Here is a 479-nt window from a genome sequence, read left to right on the forward strand (position 1 = left end):
TTATGATACACTAGCCTATCTATCCCTGCAATATCTTTGGATCTGCTCTTGCATACTGCTCGTGTGCGGTGAAGAGTATTCCTGCACAAAGAACAGGAGTTGGTTACCACTGTTCTAGACTGTAAAAGCAATGACATAAGGCAATTAACAAATATAGCACATAATTTACCCATCAAGGTCTAAGCAAACTCATCTGGATCTAAAAGCATGTTATGTGACAAAATTAAATTTTAACTGACTGAAAATCGCAAAAAATTTCAGTTCAACTAAATAATAACATGACCAAGATTTAGAACGAAATCATTAGTAAGCAATAAAGTTTATTGCTATCAGGACAACATTTACTGCTCAGAACAGTCAGAGATGTATACTGAGGTTAAGGTTCATGAATCATCTTCCAACATGAGAATCTCTCAAGAGGGAGAAGAAATTACTTCTGTCAACAGAAAAAATGTTAAAACAGTGAAAAAAAGTATAAC

The sequence above is a fragment of the Periplaneta americana genome, chromosome 10 (genome assembly GCF_040183065.1).
Source record: "Periplaneta americana isolate PAMFEO1 chromosome 10, P.americana_PAMFEO1_priV1, whole genome shotgun sequence".
Lineage (NCBI taxonomy): Eukaryota > Metazoa > Arthropoda > Insecta > Blattodea > Blattidae > Periplaneta > Periplaneta americana.